The sequence below is a fragment of the Ochotona princeps genome, chromosome 16, assembly GCF_030435755.1.
Source record: "Ochotona princeps isolate mOchPri1 chromosome 16, mOchPri1.hap1, whole genome shotgun sequence".
Taxonomy (NCBI): Eukaryota; Metazoa; Chordata; class Mammalia; order Lagomorpha; family Ochotonidae; genus Ochotona; species Ochotona princeps.
In genome coordinates, this window is record NC_080847.1 from 43,236,465 (window position 1) to 43,262,110 (window position 25,646).

Genomic DNA, 25,646 nt, shown 5'->3' on the forward strand with positions numbered 1-25,646 from the left:
AGTGAATCATCGGATGGAAGATCTTCCTCTCTGTCTCTCCTCCTCTGTGTATATCTGGCTGTAATAAAATGAATAAATCTTAAAAAAAAAAAGTTCCCTAGGAGAGACTCACGGAGCTGCGCCCACACCTGTCCCCAGAGCTGTATGGGCAAGTCCTCCTGAGGGCTACAGACCAGAGGGTCGTCATTTGGAATCGTGCACTCTGACAGATGACAATTCTTTTCCGTAAGACGGTGGGATACATAAAGGAAATAAACCTTAAAAAAAGAAAAAAAATGACTCGACCCATGCACCTAAGAGCAGGCATGCAGTTTAATTACATCTCAAACAGCAGCAAAAGGTGACGTAGGACTCGGAGTGACGGCCAGGGACACCAGGAGGAAGGTGCGGACTCCTTCAGGCTCCTGCGAAAACGCCGGCTCCAATTCAAAGGTATCAAATATTTGCCTAGCTGTTCAACATTTCTTCAAATAATATACTCACGACTAATTCATATCGAGACTGGATGTCTTCATTTCTGCCTGGCCTCCCTCTTGGATTACCATGTCTTGTCTATTCTGGGAAGAAGTTGTCCTACATTCTAAAAATAGGCCCGCAGCCTGGTCAGTAGCTGCACGCAGAGGAGGTTTTATTTACTTACTTTGAGAGCTGCCCTCTGGAGATAGACTGGGCTTGCGGATGTAGACACCACATTGTGGGGGTGGGGGGTGGGGGGTGGGTGCACAGGTGTACGGAGGTGGCCCTGCTTCCCACGGAGGGTGTGGCCTGCTCCCATGGTTGCCTGGTGACCCCTGAAGGCAGTGTAGCCCCTTCCTACAGAGGCCAGGTCAGCTCTGGATGTCCGGCTCGTGTTGGCCATTTAGGGGGTGGCATCAAACGGATGGGGCCCAGACAGCAAAGGTAGCACCCTGGGTCGTCTCTCATCCCTGCTGGGGGTGTGGGTGGCTGCAGTGCCTGGGAAGAGCCGTTGCCCAAGAATGGAGGCCAAGGTGGCAGACAGCACCACCTGCTGGGAGTGTGGCCTCAGGATCAGGAGCCTGGGGATGGGTCACCCTAGGTACTCACTACTCTACCTGCCCTCCCCACCCCACCCATGCCTGCAGTTCCCAAGCCAGAGCCCAACAGCTATGTAGGAAGGTCTTTGGGGTATGACGCATGGAGCAGATGGAGTTGGCCAGATCTTGCTGGGCTCCGCTGAGGGTCCTTGCACAGTCACCCATCTCTTTCTCACTGTCTCGTCCTCTCTGTCCCTCACCAATCGTGTTGCAGAGGAAGGCTTGGGTGTCATTGACCCTTCCCAAGAGACCCAGCTGCCTGTGCCCTAGTGCTCACTCTAAGGAGACGGGGACGCCGAGCCCAGCAGACAGGGTTTCATTGCATTCAAAGCCCTTGCTTCTGGAACTGCTCTACAGGAAGCCAGTCCAGCTGCATTCATCCCATCACACCAAGCACTTCCCTGCCATCTCTCTCCTTGCTTTGATTTATGGTTAGTGATGGACCTTCACCCTACAGCCCCTCGGACCACCCCAAGCCCAGCTGCAGAGATGACTTGTGGTGCCCATGTTCCAAGCACATGGTGCAGATGGTGACAGAGCCCCGCACTACCCCCCCTCCATTCCTTCACTGCCCACAACACGTGCAGTGCAGGAGATGGCTATTTCAGGACAAGCCCCCTCACCCAGGTTTGCTGAAGGCTCTGTGAGCTCCCTACCTTGGGCTGCTATCAGAATGAAGCGGTGAGAACTTCAGCCCCTCCCCCACCGCATTCACACCAAAGGCGCAACCTCAGGGGTGGGAGTGGGGTAGCACGCTCACATCTGGCACACTGGCGAGAGTACCTCGGCAGGAACAGGTGCAGCCTTGGGCCTCCGATGCTGGGCCTTCAGCTCTGGTTTTAAATGGACTAAAATAATGCTGAGAATGGATTACCCCTCTGGGAGGCCTGTCCACCCCTGCACAGAGGAAATCCCACCCCCTCCGCCTGTGTGATGTACATAGACAGTTCAAGCAAAACCACTTCTCATGTTATTTTTGCTGATTTTCTAAGTCCATCGGGTGCACCGTGGCCGATCGCTGTTCTGACATTTTTCTTCCCTCATTAAGAAAGACGCCCCTGGTGGGTTACCTGTGCCTGGCTCAGAGCAGAAAATAAATATCGCTGGCGTCCACTTTTCTGCGCTCTCTGGGTGTAATTAAGAGAAGAGGCACCTGCAGAAGAGAGAAGGAGGCACGTGGCCTGCTGGTACTGTTCACAAGGAACCCCCAAGCCTCTACAACTATCGCAGGCTCCCCCCTCTCTGCTGCCCTGTGGAGCAGGCACAGCCCCTCTCCATTACTGAGTCTTCCCTTTGGAGACTCCCTTCTCGTTGTGGTTTTCTGTCTTGCTCTGCTTTTGGCTGAGGCACTTCGCATTTATTTTGGGGATGGACATTTCTTGCTTCACTCAGTCCTTCAAGAGCTAACTTGTGTTTCCCTTGGGAAAGAGAGCCCTTCCCATCAACCGCCACTGTGATTGGCTCATGGCTGGGCAGTGAACTAAGCAGAACCAATCGGAGTGAGTTGCAGGATTTGGCACGACACCTGTCTTTAACACGGCTGAGATGAACTTGTGGGAGGCAGAAACCCACATGAAGGAGGCAAAGTCTTTTAGGAATGTCTCTGAGCCCAGTGGGCACAAGGCTGCTGGACTGCCCAGAAAGACATTACCCTGTTGCCTCCTGGCCTGGTTGCCTCCATGCCAGCCACAGCCTCTGCAGAGGGGCTCTCTATGGAGTCCCCACCTCTGACTCAGCCTGGGAAAGAGACTGAGCGACTGACGCCATGCATGGGCACAGGCCTGCAGCCTTCCTGGCCAGGGTTGCCGGGAGCTGGCGTGGGAAGCAGGGAGTGTGCGAGGTCCTAGGTGTAGGTCAGAGTCGGAGACCAGAGCTGCTCCTTGGGAATCTCTTGAGGGAGAAACAGACTGCAGAGAACTCCTGAGAGCAGAGCACAGGGAATTCCATTCCATGCTGCGTCATTCTCACCTCCTCATCTCCTGCTTGGCCTCTGGTTCTGAATTCCTAAGTAGAAGTTCAACTCCCTAGGCTGTGACATGTCATTGTCCCCGTGTCCTTTGGCACAGGTCATGCTGTGTAGCAGGTGATGGTAAATGTTCATTGTCACCTTTAGGGAAGGGCTGGCTCAGGGTGGGTGGTGGGGAGAGGGGAGCCCAGCGGACTACTCAGCACCAAGCCAGCTTGATTCCATCCGATGAAGCACTGATATTTTCATTCTAAGGGTCTACCACATTTGTGCCTGTCTCCACTGACAACCCCAGACATGAGGCTGGTTCTGGAAAGAGGGGAAGTATTCTGTTATAAGCTATCATTTAGCAGGGAACAGTATGAGCACCTCCTGTAACCTTTACCAAGAGCACTTTGCACCTAAGAAATAATTTCAGGAGAAGTTGGAGACCTAAGCCACACCCAGCTGCCCCAAATGCTGGAGAGGGGGTGGCAGGGAGGCTCCACTGTCACCTCCCAGAGTTTCCCTCACTAAAGCAGGTGCAGCTTCCTCGTGTGTTCTTGCGGCTTAAATGAGTAAGATGTGAACAATAGGTACTCTGTCAACATTGACAGAGATAACATACCATTTTGTCAACCTCCTTCCAACCCTTTTATGTTCCCACATCCCCACACTGGCCCAATGGCCCCCTGGCAGGGAGAGCCCCTTGATTAGCCTTGGGGACCAGTCGGCCAAGAGGGGGAGGCCGCAGATGCAGAGTGAATGGTGCCCTCAGATGCCCACACATGGCTGCTCCTGGTTTCTTCGGTTGTGTGTAGTTCTTTCTAAGCTGCAGGGGGCTCTCTGCCTTTGCTCTGCCATCCCCCATGCCATGAGGGCCAGTACATGGGGAGTTAGCAGTTCACAGGTACAGTACCACCTCTGTCCCCCCCAAACTCTGCCTGCTCGGAATTCCACATGCTCCATAAAGGCTTTATTAGCCAGCAGGAGCCCCATTCTGCCACTCCTGGGAGTGGGGCAGAGCTGAGCTCAACTGGGCCTGGAGTTAAGGGAAGTGTTCTGATCTCAAATTGGATTGTTCTCATCAGTCCTTCCCCCATCCCTGGTGATAAATTGGACCCGTCTTTCATTTTTCAGAGCCTTCCAAAGTGGCAGTAGTCCAAGCTTTAAACACAGGAATATGCAACCTAACATAGATGTTATACCACTAGACCTGGCTGGAACCTGGTGTTCAAAGTGCTCTGAGCCCTTCCAGAAGTTGCTTGAGTGGTGCTGCCTCCAGGATTTTCCCAGTGAGTTTTAGAACTACTCACTCATCCTGCCATGTCCCTTTTGTTTTCTAAAATAAGAACTAATCTAACATTCTGCTGGACGTTTGGGTCTGTAGCCAGTGCAACGTACTCCATCATGCTAGCTAAGGGGATGGCTCCTGCAGGGTGACAGGGGCAGACAGGATCCTCTTGGCACCCAAGAAGAGCTTTCTCTTCCACCTCTGGACTGAAAGGCCTGGAGGGTTGGGAGAAGCCTGAGCCACTTCAAAGCTTCTTGCGGGGTGGGAAATGCCAAAGTAAAGTTATGCAAATTAAGGTGAACTTGATTCATTTATCCAGAGATCCTGTTCTAGTGATGGTATTCTGGAACAAAGGGCCTGGACTGCCCTGGCTTTGCCTGCAGCCTTCACCCCGGGCCTCTGCAGGGCTGCTGCCAGCTTTGTGAGCAGGTGTTCCTGCGGGGTCAGGCCTGCCAGGGCCTCATCTAGACTGACTAGGTCACCATGCCCCACAGCTTCAGCTGCCAACTGGCACCAAGCTCCCTGGCACCCGGTGGCCTTACAGTGTCAAGAGCCTCCGGCTTCTGAACTCATGATGGTTGGCTCTCTCCTCTATTCCTTGGGGCCTTGGGTGTTTTTCTGTTGGTTTGTTTGAGAGGTCTTCTATCCACTGGTTCGCTCTCCAAATGGCTGCAACAACCAGGGTTGGGCCAGCTATCAAGGCAGGAGCCAGGAACTTCTGGGTCTTCCATGGGGGTGCAGGGGCCCAAGCACTTGGACCATCTTCCACTGCGTTCTCAGGTGCATCACAGGGAGCTGGATTTGAAACAGGGCAGCTGAGACTTGAACTGCTGCCCATAGGGGATGCCAGCATTGCTGGTGGTGTATTAACTCTCTAAGCCACAACGTTGGCCCCAGGAATTCAACTCTAAATCCCAGATACTGAGGTTTTGGCATCAGGGCTCTGTCAGCCCCCTAACTCCTGCCTTCCTTTCCCAGGTTACTTCCCCTGAACTCCCCTCCATCAGCAGACTCAGTCCAGAGATGTTCCCTGGATCCTTGCCCATTAGGTTTGTTCTCACCTTGCGGCCTTGGACACCACTCCCGCCTGGAACAGCCTTCTCCCAGATCACACACGGCAATTCCGTTCTCACCCTGCAAGTCTCTCCTCCAGGTCATCTCCTCTGAGAAGTCCTCCCTGATTGCCCGTGCCAAGGCACTTTTCACATCAGACACAGCCGTGTGCATCTCTCGCCCCTGGAATGCAGGTTCACAGCCACAGCACCTGCACTTACAGTTGCATGGAGGGTTGACTTGGTGCCCCCCCACCAGATGATCTGCTGTTCCTGATACACACCACGGGACAGCCAGGTCCTCCCAGAACTCAGAAGAAATGTGGGAGGCCCCTGGGGTGTGCTCTCTGCCCTGGTTCCCTCGCATGCAGCTGGGCCATCGCCCAACACTCTACTTGGAGACAAGCTCTAGGTGCAGGAGCCCTGTACTCAGGGGCAGGGCAGGTGGGCCAAGCCAGGGGCTGCTGCTCTGCGGAGCTGCTTCAGCCAGGGATGAAGACAAGAAACTGGAGAGGCAGCCTGTCCCACCCGCTAGGGGTGGGTTCAGTCCTGGTCTGCACTGCCTCCCTCAGGCCCCGTGAGTGGGGCAGCTGTGGCAGTAGTGCCCACCCACTCAGGCACTCTGTGTGACTGCCTGCTGTCTCTGCCCCCACATCATGGTGGTCCTCCCCAGCTGCTTCCGCCCTCTCAGCCTTACAGTGACAAACGGCCCCTTCACAGGGCTGCCCCCGGGCCTAGGAGCGGAGACCTGCCTGAGGGACTCCTTCACCTCCTCTCGCATTCCTGGGGAAAGGGGCTCCTTTGCTTTCCTGGCTCCTGCCTGCTGACAAATTAAACTGAACAGGGGGATGAAAGCTGTCACATGCCAAAGATCGCACGGAGAGTAGGGGATGGGACGGATGGACAAAGCCAGGAGGAGAGATGCTGGGGGAGTCTGGGGCTTCCCCAGGAAACAACTCCCCCCAAACCAGCTCTCTGCAGGCAGGACACAGGCAACAGCCACTGGCTGCAGCAGAGAAAGTTCTGCTTCTCCTCCCTCCCAGACACATTTCTAAGAGCTTTATTTTCTTGCCAGTTGGCTAAGAAGCAAAAAAGGAACAATAGATTCAAGCTGAAATAATTTGCATTTCTGATGAACACAAGGAATATCTACCTTGCATTTTCCTAAAAAAGAAAAATTAAACCCCGTTTTTAATTAACTGATAAACTATTAATCAAATTTTTGCAATGTTAGGTGACACATTATTCATTTAGATAGAATGACTGTGAACTTAAACTAATCAAATCTGATTTGCCCACATAGGCTTGATTGAAATACATTTTAACTAGCATATACAAAGAGAAAATCTTGGATTTCTTACCTAATCTTCAGAGTATACTGCTGAGTTAATAAGGGCAGTTTTTTTTTTTAAATGAGACCACCATTTCTTCATCTGCATATCAAAATCAAGAAGAACTTAATTGCAAAACACATATTCCTGAAATCTAATCATTACACTGCTTTAGGGTATTTTATTGAAGCATGTTAAATTATGGACAGAATATTAATGATGGAGCTAATCAAACCCAATTAGTCACTTCTAACAATAGTCACATAAATATACAAGTCAGGTACTAAAGTGCTGTAGATATGATGTAAAATTGTTAAAATATTAAATGTATGGGATACTTATGAAATATTCATGCGGCATTTAAAGCCCCAAATTATTGGGCAAGTCACTTTGAGGAAAACAACTTAGGCAGTATCCTACAATATTTGACTAGAATTCATGAGTTTTCACATACTCTTCAGTAAATTTGAATCCAGGAGATTAGCAAGGCTATGATCAATCAATCAGCACATTTTAATAAGATGACTTACCATATTCATGACCCTGTACTTCATTCTTGTATCTCGTCTTGCTCTTTTGTTTTCTGACTCTTTCAAAGCCCTTGGAAAAACAGGTCTGGTGTCTGTAGGCCTGGCAAAGGCTGATGGTGGAGTGGAGGAAGCTTCCTGGGCCTGGGCACTTGTGGGCCACAGTGTCTCCCTCCCAACTCTCATCCTTAGCTTCAGGGGCAAAGCAAGCAGACCCAGGTAGGAAGTCACAGTCCAATGGCCTTCTTCCTCCTCTTCTTCCCATCGCTGAGCCTGCAGAAGAGCAGGCTAATGGGCCCAGAGGAACCCCTGGCTGCTGAGTCTGGGTACAAGTTTTGATAGAAAATTCTAGGTCTGGGGGCTGGTCAGACACAGACAATATCCAATCCACCCATTGCCAATCCCACCCCACACCCTCAGAGCCTCTCTGCTTCATTCAGACTCAGTCACCTCTTTGTCTCCGTTACTGGCTGAGTCCTGTTTCCAGTCTGTGTCTCCAACGCTCTTTCCAGAACACTGCACTTTCGTCCCATGTGTCAGGGATCCTAGCTCCAAGCACAAGTGGGCTGTTCTGGACATACTTGCTTCTTTTTGTCCTTTAGCTAATTTGAATAGAATTGTCTGCCACTTGTAACCAAAGGAGTTCTGGCTGATGGAGGAGACAGTTCAGGGCCCCTGAAGTCACCGTCAGCATCAGGGTGGGGCTAGGTGCAGTGCCAGCTAGTGGACAGAGCTGTTCAGATGCTGCAGCTTGACTACAAGACAGGAGCCGAGTTATCTCTTTTAAATAAAAAAATACAGATGAACTTATTTGAAAGGCAAAACTACACAAAGAGAGGAAAAGACATCTGGAGAGAATCTTCCATCTGCTGGGTTCACTCTCAAGTAGTTGAGAGACAAGGCTGAGTCAGACCACAGCCAGGAGCCAGGAGCTCCATCCAGGTCTCTCATGTCGGTAGAAGGAGCCCAAGTACTTTGTCCATCAACTGCTGCCTTTGTAGGCACATTAGCAAGGGAGCTGGGTTGGAAACAGAGCAGCCAGGACTGGAATCGGCCCTCCAATAGGGAAGCTGGCTTATCCCGCTGTGCCCCCAAAGCTGGCCCCTCCTCTGGTTCCTGAGGGTTTGGCATCTCACATGCATCTCTGTGATTGGAGGGTGGCAACACTGCGGTCGCCGTGCACAGGGGGCTGTCTGAGTCCCACCTTACGGCTGGATATGCAGTCGCAGGTACACTGGAGTTGATACGGTTCAGCAAGTTTCCACCAAAAGCACAAGTTCTTCTTTCCAATAGCCCTCCCAACAAGAATTTCCTTCTAACCTACCATTCGAAGCTTCCTGTGGCTGACCACAGTCTGTTTCTGCTGGTCTGGATGCGCCACTGTAGCTGCAACCCCAGCTTGCTTGTCCCCCAGTAACAGAGACAGATGGAAAGATCTTCTGTCCATTGGTTCACTCCCCAAGTAGCTGCACTGGCTGGAGATGAGCCAATCCAAAGCCAGGAGCCACATGGATGCAGGTTCCAAGACACTTCTCGACTGGGTCATCCTCGACTACTTTCACAGACAAGAAGCAGGGAGCTGGATAGGAAATGGGGCCTCCGGGACATGAACTGGCACTCATATAGGATCCCGGCGTGTGCAAGGTGAGGACTTTAGCCACTAGGCTACCACACTGGGTCCTCCCAGTAACCCTTCACACTCTCTGGAGTTCTCCACTAGGTCATTCCTTCTGCAAGCATCAACTGCAATGCCACTTCTTCCAGAAAGAAGCTTTCCCTGATTCCTCCCAGCTCAGCTCGAAACTCCCTGTTTAGAAGCTTGGTTTCCTGTTCTTATGACTACCTCATGGCTGTAGCTTGCAGTATCTTAGAGTGTAAGGGGGAAAGCCAGGTACAGAGATGGTATCCATGTTGAACACCACAACACAGATGAAGGCCTGAGGTTTTATACAAAGTCCTCAGCCACGGATGAGTGGGGCACTCAACACTGTGGCCCATGTGCTTCTCCCACCCTGTGGGGAGGGAGTGAGGCTTGCGCGTCCACGTCTGGTTACCGAGGAGAGAGCAAGCCCCTGGACCATTGCACATTTCTGTGACCAAGGTCCTCTATCAGACCAGGAACCCTCAGGAACAGGCAGGATGGTCACTAGTTCCCTTCAGCTTCCTGGCACTGCCGGGCATTCAGTGGTGGAATAATTCCACATTCTAAGAACTTTCCAGAGGTTCTACAAAACCCCATCTTCAGCAACTTCCCAAACCAGGTTGGCATTGCAGAGGGCAGCTTAGCTTGCTACACAACAATGGTGCCATGATCTCCTTTCAAGACCGCCTGTGGATGATGTTCCAGGCACATTTCAACACCAGCATAGGCTGGACGTTGATAAAGCAACGGAAGAACTTTAAAAAATATATATATTGACTTAGTTATTTAAAAGGCAGAGACCTTCCATCCACTGCTCCACTCCCTGACTGGTCACAACCACTGGGGCTGGGTCAACCCAAAGTCAAGAAGACCAGAATATCATCCTGGTCCTGCGTGTGTGCGTGTGTACGTGTGTGTGTGTGTGTGTGTGTGTGGCACTTCCAGGTGCTGCACAGGCACCTTCGCAGGAAGCTGGATGGCAAGTGGAGGATCCAGAACTCGAACTGGCACTCTACTACCAGATCCCATTAATTATAAGCTGTAGATGAACTCAAGGGAACACAATGCCACCCACAAACACTGCCCCCCTCCTCCTTGCAACTTTAAGAAAAAATTACCTATTTTCAGAAAGAGTGAGACTAAGAGAGCTCCTATCTACTGGTTCAGCTTCCAAATGCCCGGGCCAAGAGCCAAGCCGGGAATTGGGACCTCATTCCAGGTCTCCCATGGGAGTGGCAGGGGCCCAACTACTTTAGTCATCATGGCTGCCTGCCAGGGTTTGCATTAGCAAGAAAGCAGAGTTGGGAGTGGAGCCAGAACTCAGAGCCATGTACTTACTCCATGGGACATGGGCATCTTAACTGCTAGGTTAAACACCCACCTCTGCATTTAAATATTTTTTTAAAAAAACAGGCAATCGTCAAAATGCCAGTGACTTGGCAAACCTCCCTCCCTTCTCAACACAGCCCAGGCCTCTGGAGCTGAGCTGACCCACCAGGGGAGGCAGGATTCAGGACCAGAGCAGGCTGACACCACTCCAAGGAGTCACGGTGTCATCAGAGCCACCTGTAGAAGGATGGTTTATTTTCTTTCTTTTTTTTTTTTTTAAAGATTTATTTTATTTTTATTACAAAGTCAGATATACTGAGAGGAGGAGAGATAGAGAGGAAGTGGAGCTGCCGCGATTAGAACCAGCGGCCATATGGGATCAAGGCGAGGACCTTAGCCACTAGGCCATGCTGCCGAGCCCAGGATGGTTTATTTTCATCCTGGACCCACTCGGCGGCCTGCCTCAGCTCTGCTTTGCAAGGCTTTGCCTGGCCCCAAACCTGGATACCTCTCCTTCCTTCAAGCCAGGAGAAAGCTGACTAGGGGACCGACTGAAGCTTCCCTGCAAACATCTTAAGGCTTATTTGCTAGCCATTCAGATAGTGATATTAGACTGAGAGGTACCCACTGTAAATGTAGTTTGGTGAGTTTGGGCAAATAGACACATTTGCCATGCCGGATTTGAAATCTTCCAAACTATCTCAGTTTGGTGGGTTTTGGGCCTATTCATTGAAAACGTGAAACTGCCTCCCTCTTGTCAGCAATCCAGGAGATTGGCATTTGCTTGTCGGATTTTAACTGGAATCGTTGCATAGCTGCTGAGTGGGTGGGTGGGCCCTGGAACTGGGCACCGAGGTGAAGAGATGCCCAGATGTGTACAGCCTTCTGGAGTGCCTGCTTAGTACCAGCGTCATAAAGCCAAGCACCGACATAAAATGAACTCAGAACCAGACTTTCAAATTGCTGCATCGCAAAGCGTTAATCAAGGTATTCAAAAAAAATAATGAAACCCCTTTAATCATGCCGCCACTCACCAAGAATATCGTAATTAATATTTGGATGAGGGCAAAAAGATTGTGTTGTTAATAAATAGTTATTTTAAATATTGCTTATTTTATGTCATTTTTTCAGGTTTATTTATTTGAAAGGCCGAGTGACAGAAAAACAGGGAGAAAATCCACAGGCTCATTCCATAAATGGCAGCAAGCGCAGGGGCTGTGCCAGGAGCCAAAAGCTCGGCGCTCCACCACGGGTGTGGGTTACAAGGAACCAAGGCCTGGAACAATCGCCTACTCCCTTCTGGGTTCATTACTGGAAGCTTGATCCAAAGTAGACCCCCACCCAGGCACTCTAATAAGGAATGTGGGCTTCCCACGAGGCCACTTTATCTACTGTGCCACAATCTCCGTTACCTCTTACTCCTACTTACTCTTTTTTTTTTTTTAAGATTTATTTTATTTTTATTGCAAAGTCAGATATACAGAGAGGAGCAGAGACAGAGAGGAAGATCTTCCGTCTGATGATTCAACTCCCCAAGTGGCCAGTGCTGTGCCAATCCGAAGCTGAGAGCCAGGAACTTCCTCTGTGTCTCCCACGCAGTTGCAGGATCCCAAGGCTTTGGGCCACCCTCAACTGCATTCCCAGGCCACAAGCAGGGAGCTGGATGGGAAGTGGAGCTGCCGGGGTTAGAACCAGAGCCCATATGGGATCCGGCATGTTCAAGGTAAGGAGTTTAGCCGCTAGGCCACGCCACCGGAACCCTCCTATTTACTCTTAAACCTGCTTTACATGTGCTTCATTATAAGCTCAGTGAAAGAATGTCATAGGACAGGTGTATTGATCCTATGTCTCTTCACATGGGATACCTACAGAGGTGGGGGAACTTTTATCGACCAAAGGCCATTTGAAAATCTAGAACATGCATCATTCATGGGACATACAAAATGATCAACTTAAAAACCAGCCTGTTGTAGACAGAACTTGCAGTCCTGTCTCTGGTTACCTTTGCCGGGACAGGACAAATGATTTTATAGGCCTCCTACGGCTGGTGGGTTCGACGGTGCCCACCCCACCACAAAGCTGAGACAAAGATTTGGGTACAGGCAGACTGGGCTAGACTCTAGCACTCATTGGTGCTCGTGAGAACAAGGGTGGGAGTAGGCTAGGCTAGGTCTCTGCTCCTGCTGAGCCATGTGTGAGCTGTGTCTGGGTGTGGATCAGGCTTGGCTGGGCTGTAACACCAGCAGTTAAAACCAGAATGGGTTGAAGGTCAGTCAGGAAAGGCCACTGTTCCTGCTAGGATGAGAGGTGGACTAAGTAGGGCTGGACCATGGACCCACCAATGGGTGCAAGATCTTGCATTGGGAAAGGTTCTGGTGGACAAGCTTGGGAAACTCCTCTGTTGGGACACTCGCTGCAGGTGAGTGCAAGAACCATGATAAGAGAGCAGCCCAGCCCAGGCCAGGGAATGATACTCACTGGCATACATTTGGCTCAGGTCTTTGGTGAACCAGGCTGGGCCAGTTCATATTTGGTGAATTCAAGCATCAGAATGGAGTGAAGGTTGGGCCAGGTTGGGCTGCAACACATACCAGCTTCCATGAGGACCAGGACTGGGGACTGGCAGGGATAGGCTAAGCTGTAGTCTCCAACAGCATGAGCTGCAACTGGGGGCCCAGCCAGGCTAAAGCACTTACTGGCAAATGCCAAGGTGAGACGGGCCATACCAGATTGAGCCGCAGCACCCAACAAGAACACCTGAGACCTGGATGGGGGATAGGGCGAAGCTGATAAGGGGGCATGGAGGCACCCTGCTGGACCACCACTTCCACTGGTGAGCGTGAGAGCTGGAATGGGGGCAGACCAGGCCGGGCAGGACTACAACACCAGTTGGTCTCATGTGAGCGGAAACATGGGAAAGCCAGGCGTGCTTGACTATTTCATCTGGTGCATGCAGAAGCCAGAGGGAGTGGGGGTTGGCTGGGCTTTGCCACAGCATCAGCTGGCAGATAGTGGCATGTGGATGGGAGGGTGCAAATTCTGTCAGGTTAAACTGCAGAACCAACTGGAGAATGCAAAATCCTGGAGTGCAAGTAGACTCATCAGGGCAACAGTGGGCACCTCCCTCTTGGGTGGCCATTCCAACTGGTGAGCATGAGAACCAGGACTAGGGGCAGACATGGCTAGGCAGAGTGGCACCTGCTGGCACATGTGTGTGGGCTGGATAGTGGGGTTGGTTGGGCTGAACTAGGTTTCAAGGCCCATTGACATGTGTGAGAACTGAATGGGACGTGGGACTGACTGAACCAGTAACTGTACATATTGGCAAGCATGAGAACCAGTTCAGGGGCCAGGTCTGGTGGGGTTACTGGGTCTCACTCCAACTAGGCAGCAGTCCCACTGACGTAAGTGAAGTCTGAGCACATGATAGGCAGGATCAGGTTGGGCTGTAATACCCAGTGGTTTGTGTAGAAGATGGCACTGGAGGCAGAACTGACCCAGCAATTGCAACCATCAGTGTGTGTGTGTGTAAGCTGATTTGGACGACGGACTGTGCTGGACCCTGTTTTGGCAAGCACACACAAGAATCAGGCCTGGGATGACCTCAGATGAAGTTTCTTTGCAAATCCCTCCAACTGCGTTGCTGGACTCAGAACCTCAACCATGGAAAGATTTGCAGACTCCATGGTCTGACCATGGAGTGCATGTATCAGAGCTGGGCCTCCTCAGGGGCTTAGATGGAGCAGGGGACAACATATCCAGGTGCACGTGGAGGATATGGCAGTACATTGTATTCTGCAGAGGACACCTGGTACCACAACAGAGGACAGAGGACAAATCGCCGACAATGAATGTCTGGGCAACCGGAAACTCTAAGGTGGACTGTGTCACCCAGTGGATTCATCATGCTTAGAGTGGCGAGATTGGCAACAATACAGCAATACAGAACTGTTGAACTATTGAAACTTCTTGAGCAGGACCCTCAGAGCATACCCAACATTGGGGACCCTGGGGTGGTCTGTAGGCTGAGTGTGGCTTCTCCGCTTATCTCCTTCCTTCCTCCAGATAACAGAATGTGGAAATGGTGAACTCACCCACATTTCTGTAGCCCTTGACCCTTATCACTCTAATCAACTATGTAAAAGCCAACAAAAATGAAAATAATTAATTAATAAACAAGACTTGGGTGCAGGTGACGGGCTTTGGAGGTGATTTTAGGGAGGGGGCAATGAGACAGAAAAGTGCTTTGGAAATTGTTGTATTCCCTTGGGACTCTGAGAGATCTTGTAGCTTGCCTTCACTTTGTCTCATTAAGACACTAGGAAACTGGGCTCGTTCCCCTGGCTTCTGCCTCGTTTTTCGGATGTTGCCTCCCTGACACTTCCAGGCAGCCACCCAAGCTGGCTGTTTCCACAGTGCTGGAAAAGATTTCATTCTGGAAAGCAGACCAAGGACGAAAGCCATGGCTAGAAAGCTGTCCTCTGGTATGAGAAGTGGCCTCCATTGGCACAGGGAAGTTGAGATGGGTTAAGGAAATATGGGGTGGGCCACCTGCAGCATTTACTAGAAGGTTCTTGCTTATTAGGCTTTCCCTGAAAAGGGTGCCTATCAAAGCAAGAACAGAGGCTACTTCTCTCAAGATCACTCGGAAAGTGGTGATGAAGCACCAGGAAAGTCCACTGGCCCCTCCTGGCCCCTGTCCATCCCTCCCCCGGTGCCCACATCATTTCATGGCTGAAATCTATTGCATCTTACAGACTCCATGGTCATCATGCTGCTGAGTTCTCCCAGGTCCCTAAATGGAAAACATTACTGTTGCCATGATGATCATCCCCCTGGGATTACTCTACAAATTTAGCGTAATTCCAATCAAAGTAAACTCACTCTGTCAAAATTTTTGTGTTTTTCTTTTAAGAGCTCCTGATAGGCACCCCTCGATGTCTTTGAATTTCACTTTTTTAATCTAGCTAATTGAGGCATAATTTCCATACAAAAATCTGCATCCATTTACACAGTGTACACTTTGATGAATTTGGCAGACAGGTGCGCCCTTGCGAGCAGCACCACTAGTGGGGCTGTCGGACATTTCCACCGCTCCCAGCATCTTCCTGGGCCCCTCCGCAGTCCCTCCCTCCCTCTGCTCCTGACCTCAGGGACTCTGATGTTCTAAAATTTAGCTCTCAGGGCTTCAAAGAATTCATAGAAAAACACATATTGTGAAAAAAATTACACATGCATTGAAAAATAATGGGCATCCCCTATAAAGTTGCACGAACTTGTAGGATATCTCTGCATAGAATCTAGTCTGAGACGCTAAGAAGCAGTTGAAAAGAGGCTCAAAGTAGCATGAATTGGGCCTGGTGTGATAGCCTAGTGGCTAAAGTCCTTGCCTTGCATGTGCCAGAATCCCATATGGGAGCTGGTTCTAATCCCGGCAGCTCCACTTCCCATTCAGCTCCCTGCTTGTGGCCTGGGAAAGCAGTCGAGGATGGCCCAAAGCCTTAGGACCCTGCACCCTCGTGAGAGACCCAGAAAAGGCTCCTGGTTCCTGGAGTCGGCTTGGCTCAGCACAGCCGTTGCAGCTGCCTGGGGAGTGAATCATCGGACGGAATATCTTCCTCTCTGTCTCTGCTCCTTTCTGTACATCTGACAGTCCAATAAAATAAATCCTAAGAAAAAAGCAGCATGAATTATGCTAAAACTGAAACTAGTGTGGCTAGATTAGTTGCAGTCTTGATTCTTTTTTTTTAAATTAATTTTATTATTTTTACAGGAGAATTGTTTTCCTTTTGATGATTTTTACATAGTTGATTAGTGTACAAAGGGTCAAAACCTAGATTAAAATGGGAGAGACCATTGTTTCCACATTCTCTCTTTCTCTTCCTGTATCTGGGGAAAGAGGGGATATAAAAGGAGAGAAGCCACACCCTCCAGACCTTCCTAGGGTCCCCGATGTGGGACATGCTCCAAGGATCTTGCTCAAGAGGTTTCAATACTCCAATAGTTCTATATTGCTGCCGATCTTGCCTCTCCAAGCACGATGGAATGTTCTCAGAATCCACTGGTTTACATAGTCCACATAGAGTTTCCATTTGCCCAGACATTCATTGCCAACACTTGGCTGGGGTAGTTGATTGACTTGTCCTGTCCTCTGTCCTCTGTCGTGGTACCAGGTGTCCTCTGCAGAATCCAATGTACTGCCATATCCTCCGTGTGCACCTGAATATGTTACCCAATGCTCCATCTAAGCCCCTGAGGAGGCCCAGCTCTGACACATGCACTCCACAGTCAGACCATGGAGTCTGCAAATCTTTCCATTTGGGCTCCACGTGCCTGCTGTCTTGGGAAACACTGGGGAATTACTGGAATGCTTGAACCCCTTTTTCACGAAAGATCCCGAGGAAAATCTTGGCTCTGGGCTTCAGCCTGGCCCAGCCCTGTGTTTCAGGAAAATGCCAGGCATGCTTGACTGTTTCATCTGGTGCATGCAGAAGCCAGAGGGAGTGTGGGTTGGCTGGGCTTTGCCACAGCATCAGCTGGCAGTTAATGGCATGTGGATGGGAGGGTGGCAAGTTCTGTCAGGTTAAACTGCAGAACCAACTGGAGAATGCAAAATCCTGGAGTGCAAGTAGACTCATCAGGGCAACAGTGGGCACCTCCCTCTTGGGTGGCCACTCCAACTGGTGAGCATGAGAACCAGGACTAGGGGCAGACATGGCTAGGCAGAGTGGCACCTGCTGGCACATGTGTGTGGGCTGGATAGGGGGATTGGTTGGGCTGAACTAGGTTTCAAGGCCCACTGACATGTGTGAGAACAGAATGGGATGTGGGACTGACTGGACCAGTAACTGTACATATTGGCAAGCACAAGACCAGTTCAGGGGCCAGGTCTGGTGGGGTTACTGGGTCTCACTCCAACTAGGCAGCAGCTCCCACTGACGTAAGTGAAGGCTGAGTATATGATAGGCAGGATCAGGCTGGGTTGTAATACCCACTGGTTTGTGTAGAAGATGGCACTGGAGGCAGAACTGACCCAGCAATTGCAACCATCAGTGTGTGTGTGTGTAAGCTGATTTGGACGACGGACTGTGCTGGACCCTGTTTTGGCAAGCACGCACAAGAATCAGGCCTGGGATGACCTCAGATGAAGTTTCTTTGCAAATCCCTCCAACTGCGTTGCTGGACTCAGAACCTCAACCATGGAGAGATGGCAGGTTCCATGGTCTGACCATGGAGTGCAAGTGTCAGAGCTGGGCCTCCTCAGGGGCTTAGATGGAGCAGGGGACAACATATCCAGGTGCACATGGAGGATATGGCAGTACATTGTATTCTGCAGAGGACACCTGGTACCACAACAGAGGACAGAGGACAGATCAAATTGATCAACTACCCCAGCCAAGTGTTGGCAATGAATATCTGGGCAACCGGAAACTCTATGTGGACTATGTCAACCAGTGGATTCTGAGAACATTCCATCGTGCTTGGAATGGTGAGATCAGCAGTCATTCAGAACTGTTGAACTATGAAACCTCTTGAGCAAGATCCTTGGAGCATGCCCCACATCGGGGACTCTGGGGTGGCATTAGATGGCGGTCGTCCTCCGTTTCCGGGTGCAGAGGTGTTTGGGAGGCTGGGTGTGGCTTCTCTCCTTGTCTCTGCCTATCCTCTACATACAGGAAGGAAAAAAGAGAATGTGGAAATGGTGATCTCACCCACCTTCCTTTAGTCCTTAACCCTTATGACCCTAAACAGCCACGTAAAAATCATTGAAAATAAAAATAATTAATAAGAAAATTGAAAATTTGCAACCCACAGATATTACATATTTCTCCAGCTATTTGGCTCTTTAATTTTTCCTAATGAAGCGCTGTAGCCTCCATTGTACAGAGTTTATATATTTCTTGTTTAGTTTGTTCCGATATTTTATGTTTAAACCAAAATTATTAAAATATTTCTAAAATTTTTTATAATTTCTTGATGTTTGTAATTCAGATAATTGGTTTTTACGTTTTATCCTTCTTTCTTTTACCTTTGTTAAATCCCTTTATTAATCCTAGAAATTGTTTCACAGTGTTTTTTGAAATTTTAGTGTAATTAAATGTATAATTTCAAAGACAGTCCTTTCCTGCATGGTTGTATTTTATTCCATTTGTTATTTTAATTGATTTACTTTCTCATTGCAATGACTAGAACTTTCAAGTTGATATTGAATGAAGATGTGAAGCGCTCAAGTATATTTATTTTTTCTCCAAATTGGGAGCAAACATTCTCTGTTTTTCTTTGTTTCTCCATTAAGAATGATCCTTTTTTTAAAGATTCATTTATTTTTGTTGGAAAGGCAGTATACAGAGAGAAGCAGACACAGAGAGAAAGATCTTCCATATGCTGGTTCAATTCCCAAGTGGCCGCCCTGGCTGGAGCTGAGTCAGTCTGAAGCCAGGAGCCAGCAACCTCTTCTGGGTCTCTCGTGCAAGCACAGGGTCCCAAGGTTTTGAGCCATCCCAAGCCCTAAGTAGAGAGCTGGATGGGAAGTAGAGCAGCTGGAACTTGAACCAGAGCTCCTATGGGATCCTGGTGCATGCAAGGCAAGGATTTAGCCACTAGGCTATCCTGCTGTGCCCAGAATAATACTTTTTTTGAAGATTTACTTATTTTTATTGTAAAGTCAGATATATATAGAGAGGAGGAGAGACAGAGAGAAATATCTTCTGTCCGATGGTTCACTCCCCAGGAGGCCACAGCAGCTGGTGCTGTGCTGATCTGAAGCTAGGAGCCAGGAACTTCCTCTGGGCCTCCCACAGTAGGTGCAGGGTCCCAAGGCTTTGGGCCGTCCTCAACTGCTTTCCCAGTCCACAAGCAGGGAGCTGGAAGGGAAGCAGGGCTGCCTGGATTAGAACCGGAGCCCATATGGGATTCTGGCACTTTCAAGGCAAGGACTTTAGCTGCTAGGCCACTGCACCGGGCCCCCAGGAATAATCTTAAAGACTGGCTTTGTGAAGTCACACTGAGAAACTTTGTATAATGAGGTTTGTGAATAGATGGAATTTGTGAAATTCCTTCTTGCCTGACCCTGCTAACATGGCATAATACAGTAACTGATTGTTCAGTATTGGAGTCTGCTGTCTTCATACCACATGTTAAGAAGTGGTCCCTCTTCCTTTCTCTACTTTATGTGATATTGATCATATTTATTTCTTTTTCTTTTTTATTTTCAAAATCATTTTTTTTAAAGATTTTATTATTATTGGAAAGCCGGATATACACAGAGGAGGAGAGACAGAGAGGAAGATCTTCCATCCGATGTTTCACTCCCCAAGTGAGCCGCAACGGGCCGGTGCGCGCCAATCCGATGCCGGGACCAGGAACCTCTTCCGGGTCTCCCACGCGGGTGCAGGGTCCCAATGCCTTGGGCCGTCCTCGACTGCTTTCCCAGGCCACAAGCAGGGAGCTGGATGGGAAGTGGAGCTGCCGGGATTAGAACCGGCGCCTATATGGGATCCCGGGGCTTTCAAGGCGAGGACTTTAGCAGCTAGGCCATGCCGCCGGGCTCTTTTTTATTTTCATCTGCCTTTTATTGGAAAGGCAGATGTACAGAGAGGAGGAAGGACAGAGAGGAAAATCTTCCATCTGATGGTTCACTCCCCAAGTGGCTGCAACAGCTGGAACTGAGCCAATCAAAAGCCAGGAGCCAGGAGCCTCTTCCGGATCTCCCACACAGGTACAGGGTCCCAAGGTTTTTTAGGCCATCCTCGACTGCTTTCCCTGGCCACAAGCAGGGAGCTGAATGAAAGGTAGAGCTGGCAGGATTAGGACTGGCACCCATATGGGATCCTGCGCATTCAAAGTAAGGACTAGCCGTTATGCGATTGCACCAGGCCCGATAATATTTATCTCTTAGTGTAGAACAGGAAATATTGGTGAAGCCATTTGGGCTTGGGGTTTTCTCAGTGTGAAGGCCACCAGTAGACACATAGGGCTTTTCAGATTTTATTGCATAATGTGCTACCTTTGACAAGCTGTGCTTTTCAAGGAATTTGTTTTCTCCTTTTTAAACTTGATCAGTTTTGATATGTTGGAGCTTCTAATTGATCGGGGTGACGCTCTGCTGGCTCTGCCTTCAAACCTGAGAGGACATCCCTAAAAAGCCATTGAACTTGACTGGACAGTGGGATGCTGGACTCTATGTACGGTGTGTGCTTGTAATGAAGGAATCCCAACGGAACCTGAGCTGTGGTTATGCATCAAGGTGAAGGAATCCACCATGGGGGAAGGGTTTGGGGTGAAGGGGGGAGAATCCCAGTACCTATGAAATTATGTCATGTAATACAATGTAATTAATGAATAAATGAGCAGAGAAAAAAAAATAAACTTGATCAGTTAAGCTATTTGTCAATTTTGCTGATCTTTTTGAAGGACCAAAATACGCATTTAGGAGCAAGCCAGAACTTGTGAAGGAGTTCAGGCTCTTTGGACCTGAAGCTTGAAGCCAAGCCACCCAGCAGAGCACAGCTTTGCTGCCATCAGCCGGCTCCCAAACACCCACAGCCACATGGGTGAGGCGAGATGACTGAGTGGGCTGGTGTTGCTCACTGATTGAGTTTCTAGGTCCTGCTTTTATTATACAGCTCTCTACAGGTGGACACTAAGAAAAAGGAGTTATTCTAAGCAAAACCAAACTTAAAAATAAATCTGACCCTGGCCCAATAGCCTAGTGGCTAAATCCTTCCCTGCATCTGCCAGAACCCCATATGGGTGCTGGTTCTAATCCCAGCAGCCCTACTTCCCATCCAGCTCCCTGTTTGTGGCCTGGGAAACCAGTCAACGATAGCCCAAAGCCTCAGAACCCTGCACCCGCGTGGAAGATCCGGAAAAGCTCCTGGCTCTTGGCTTCTGATAGGCTTAGCTCTGGCCATTGTGGCTATTTGGGGAGTGAACCACTGGAGAGAAGATCTTCCTCTCTGTTTCTGTTCTCTCTGTAGATCTTTCTTTCCAATTAAAAAAAAAAAGATTCTGGGTCATTTATTTCTGCAACAGTTACAGTCCCAGGGTTTGCACCTTTAAAGTTTTACAACATATTTTCAAGTTTTGTTCATCAAAAGAATATTTATTTACATGCCCATCAGTAGTGTGCATATATTTTTTTCATATTTCCAACACTGAATGTTAAAATAATGAAGTATAGTCAATCAAATAAATTAAGCATATAGTTCAAGTTTGTCGCTGTCTGCGCACTGGGAGGTGGCGTAATTTTCTGTATTTGCATCATTTGCTTGTTTGTTTCTTCTCTGAATCGCCATTTCATGCTCCCTGTCCCCTTTCGTAAGCATTTTGCTGTTTCCTGAATATTTTATAAGAGACTGTTATTTAATCTGGGTATTAATCTTTTATTTATGGGAAGTATTTCAAATGTTTTCTTTTTTAAAAAAAGATTTATTTTATTTTTATTACAAAGTCAGATATACAGAGAGGAGGAGAGACAGAGAGGAAGATATTCCGTCTGATGATTCACTCCCCACGTGAGTGCAATGGCTGGTGCTGCGCCGATCCGAAGCTGGGAACCTGGAACTTCTTCCAGGTCTCTCACATGGGTGCAGGGTCCCAAAGCTTTGGGCCGTCCTCGGCCGCTTTCCCAGGCCACAAGCAGGAAGCAGGATGGGAAGTGGAGCTGCTGGGATTAGAACCAGTGCCCATATGGGATCCTGGTGCGTTCAAGGCGAGGACTTTGGCTGCTAGGCCACGCCGCCAGACCCTCAAATGTTTTCTTTAATGGAAGTTTCTTTCTCAACTTTGTGGCATCTTTTACTGAAAACAAGTTTAATATATATACACGGTTAAACCTATTGTTAGTTTCTCTTGAGGCCTGCATGATAACACGGTGACTAAGCTGTTGCTTGCAGCACTAGCACCACTTACCCCTCTCCCCGGGCACCAGTTTGAGCCCTGGCTGCTCCATTTTCCATTCAGCTTCCCGCTGATGCGCCAGAGAAAGCAACAGATGGTGAAATTGCTTGGGCCCCTGTCATCAATGTGAGACCTGGATGGAGTTCCAGGCTCTTGGCCTTGGTCTGCCCAAGCTCATTGGCTGCAGTTATTCAGGGATTGAACCAGAGGATTGAAGCTCTGGCCGAATGTGTGACCCCACCTTTCAAGGAAGTGAATACATCTTTAATTTTTTTCCCTTTATGACTGCTCTATTTACCTAAGAATATTTCCCCGTTCAGAAATGATATCATGTTTTCTTCTACTATGTTTACAACAATCCTTATTGTTTTAGGGCCAAAATCATCTGACATTTCTTGTGGGTTATTTAGCATAAAATTCTTTCCCAAAAATAATAGGTAATTATCCCAACAGTATTTATAAAATACTTCATTATTTCCTCTTTAATTTGATATGTCAAATTTAAAATAGATTTTAATTAAGAGTTGTTTCTAGAATTTTTGTTCTGTTCCACCGATCTCTTATTGCATTATGTCAACACTACGTGTTTCACTGCTGATTTCTTTAACTATATTTTGGTATCTTCAGGCAAAGTACTCCCAATTGCTCTTTATACAAATTTTTAATCTCAATATTTACTCTTCCAAATGAACTTGAGAATCTTAACACATTCACAATAAACTCCATGTGGATTTTGGTTGGGATTGTATCAGTTATATAGATTAATTTGTAAAGAACCATGGTTCGGGGTCAGGCACAGTGGTGTGGCTAGCTAATCCTCTGCCTCCTTCACTGGCATCTGGTATGGCCACTGGTTCATGTCCCAGCTGCTTCACTCCGGATCCAGCTTGCTGCCCATTAGCTTGGGAAAGCAGTAGAGGATGACCCAAGTCTTGGGTCCCTGAACTCACTTGGGAGACCTGGAAGAAGCTCTTGGCTTCCGATCTATTCACCTCCAGCCATTGTGGTCATTTAGGGAGTAAAACAACAATGGGAGATAGATCTCTCTGTCTCTCCTCTCTGTAAAATATGTCTTTCAAACAAAAAATAATCTTTGAAAAGAGAAGGAGACAGAAACAGAGAGTTCAGATTCTAAAAATGACTCAAGGAGCGGGTTGTTCCCCTCCAGGATAGCTGGCCATTAAAATATTTGTGGCCTGTAAAATGGGATTCCTTTTGCCTTACTTTGGCCCCAGCATGGGAGTACCCATGCTGGGAGGGTCTGGTGTCTGTTTGTGAGGAACTCCATGCACTCAGCCAACGCCAGGAACAGTTCAGTGATATTGGAGGGGGACTGGGGACAGTAAATCTTCAGTCCCTGAATTTGTTTTACATGATGATGATATACAGAATAAATTGCTACAGAACCTGGGTACATCCACGCGAGAGCAGGCTGCGAGGCTGCGAGGGTTAGGAGGGTCATCAGGTCAGTAATATATGTAACTGTCGAGAGCAAACATCGACCTCATTTTCTCCAGAGAATAGACCACTGCAACCTTGGAGTCCCGGTTTGCATGTAAATAATGAGCTTCGGTATTGCACGGCCACTTATGTTGCTGAAGAGAGCGAAACAAGAGTGAGAAAGACAAATTAGAAAAATAGGAGGGCACCCCTTAAAGATCTGGCGCAGGCAGGGTCATTCCTCAGGCTATTTTTCCCTCCACAAGAAAGCAGCAATGTTGGTTTCTGCACCTGAGATTCAATATTATTTCAGTATGGTTCTAATCAATGAAATAGCAAATGTAAATAATGAAAACAATAAGTTCCCCAGGAGGAATCCTCATGTATCAATTGCAACATTTGGCCATAGAGCTTGTTAAATTCTGACCATAGCGTTCGATCCCACGAATGTTTGGATGACTGTATTAGCCAGGTTTTCATCACCATAGAAAAATACATGGGATAGCTGGCTTTTTTTTTTTCTTTAAAAATTTATTTGAAAGGCAGAGTCAGAGAGAGGGAGAGAGAGAGAGCGAGCGAGAGAGAGCGCTTCCGTCTATTGGTTTGCCACCCAAATAGCCAATGCTGGGCCAGGTTGAAACCAGGCTCCTGGAACTCCATTTTCTACGTCTTCTATACAGATGGCAGAGGCCCAGTTGCTTATCCTAGCACATTAACAGGATGCTTGATTGGAAGCAGAGCATCTGGGATTTGAACCAGTGCTCATATGGTATGCAGGCATTGCAGGTGGCAATTTAACCCATAGTGCCACAAAGCTGCCCCAAGGAACAATGAACTTATCATTGTTGTAGGTTGGCCATGGTTCTGGATAGTCACAGCGCAAGCTCTGGGAGGTGGCATTGGTTCAGCTCTGGGGATGACCGTCTTGCTGGCTGAGTGTGGTGGTGGCAAAGCACGTCACAGACAAGAGACAAGCAGTGTGTGTTGCTGTATGTGGCTCCCATACAGCCACCAAGATTCAGTCACAGGAGCTCCACACTAACATTCTACTGTCTTTCTCTATCACTCTCTCTCTCTCTCTTTTAAAAGATCTATCTAGGGCCTGGCGCAGTGGCCTACCAGCCAAAGTCCTCGCCTTGAATATGCCAGGATCCTTTATGGGCGCTGGTTCTACTCCCAGCAGCTCAACTTCCCATCCTGCTCCCTGCTTGTGGCCTGGGAAAGCAGTTGATGACAGCCCAATGCCTTGGGATCCTGCACCCACATGGGAGGCCTGGAGGAAGTTCCTGGCTCCTGGCTTCAGATCAATGCAGCACTGGCTGTTGCGGCCACTTGGGGAGTGAATCATCGGACAGAAGATCTTCCTCTGCTTCTCCTCTCTGTATATCTGACTTTGCAATAAAAATAAATAAATCTTTTTAAAAATCTACTTATTTTTGTTTGAAAAGCAGATTTGACAGAGAGAGGAGAGACAGAGGGCGGGGTGGAGATCTTCCATCTCCTTACCTGGCTGCAATGGCTAAGGCTGAGCTGAAGCCAGGAGACAGGAATTTCTTCTTGGACTGCCAGCAGGTACAGGGGTATAACGGCTTGGGTCATCCTCTACTACATTCTCGGGTTGTAAGTGAGGAGCTGGATTGCAAGCGGAGCTGCTGGGAAATGAAGAAGCACTAATATGGGATGCCGGTGCTGCAGATGGAGGAGTAGCATGGTATGCTACCACACTGGCCCATCCTCCCTTTTTAAAGGATTTATTTGACAGGCAGAGTGACACACACACACACACACACACACACACACACATCTTCTATCTATTGATTCACTCTTCAGATGACCACTTTGGCCAGGGCTGGGCCAGGCCACAGCTAGTAATCTGTGTCTTCCATCAAATCTTTTACTTGGGACCCAAACACAGGAGCCATGTTACGCTACCTTTCTGGGCACAGGGAGCTAGATTGAAAATGAAGCAGTCAGGACTTCAACCAGTGATGATACGGGATGCTGGTTTCGCAAACCGCGACCCTCCACTGTACCACAGTGCCAGCTCTGAACAGCCTAACCTCATCACTTTCCTAAGATCCTGCCTCCAAATACCAGAGTGGGATAAGTACCACTAACATCAAGCTTTGG

General features: G+C 48.7%; 1 long non-coding RNA gene across 1 annotated transcript; it reads right to left on the reverse strand.

The window, feature by feature from the left end:
- Nucleotides 1–2,002: 2,002 nt before the first annotated feature.
- On the reverse strand, nucleotides 2,003–7,396 carry LOC131482275 (uncharacterized). The gene is made up of 3 exons (XR_009246845.1): nucleotides 7,208–7,396; nucleotides 6,708–6,779; nucleotides 2,003–2,208 (listed from the first exon to the last, which is right to left on the reverse strand). It is a non-coding gene; the product is annotated as an uncharacterized LOC131482275 (long non-coding RNA).
- Nucleotides 7,397–25,646: the final 18,250 nt, after the last annotated feature.